A 430-nucleotide genomic window follows, 5' to 3' on the forward strand; every position below is an offset into this window, starting at 1 on the left:
CCCCCCGGGACAACAGGTCAAGCCCTGGGAGGCGGCTGTCAAATGTTCAAAGTCCCCACCGGGACAACAGGTCAAGCCCTGGGAGGCGGCTGTCAAATGTTCAAAGTCCCCACCGGGACAACAGGTCAACCCCCGGGAAGCGGCTGTCAAATTTTCAAAGTCCCCGTTCGGCCACCAGGTCAACCCGCTGAATCTACTGGGTTGACCTGGCGGCCGGTTTGCTTTCCGGCCACCAGGTCAACCCATTGGATTCGACGGGTTGACCTGGCGACCGGTTTGCTTTCCGGCCACCAGGTCAACCCATTGGATTCGACGGGTTGACCTGGTGGCCGGTTTGCTTTCCGGACCGGATGTCACCCCACTCCCAGGGCAGCGCGGCAGTGGTGCTGAGGACCGCAGAGGGGGGGCTTAATAGTCGAGAGGGAGCAGG

This window comes from Chrysemys picta, unplaced genomic scaffold, assembly GCF_011386835.1.
Source record: "Chrysemys picta bellii isolate R12L10 unplaced genomic scaffold, ASM1138683v2 scaf756, whole genome shotgun sequence".
Lineage (NCBI taxonomy): Eukaryota > Metazoa > Chordata > Testudines > Emydidae > Chrysemys > Chrysemys picta.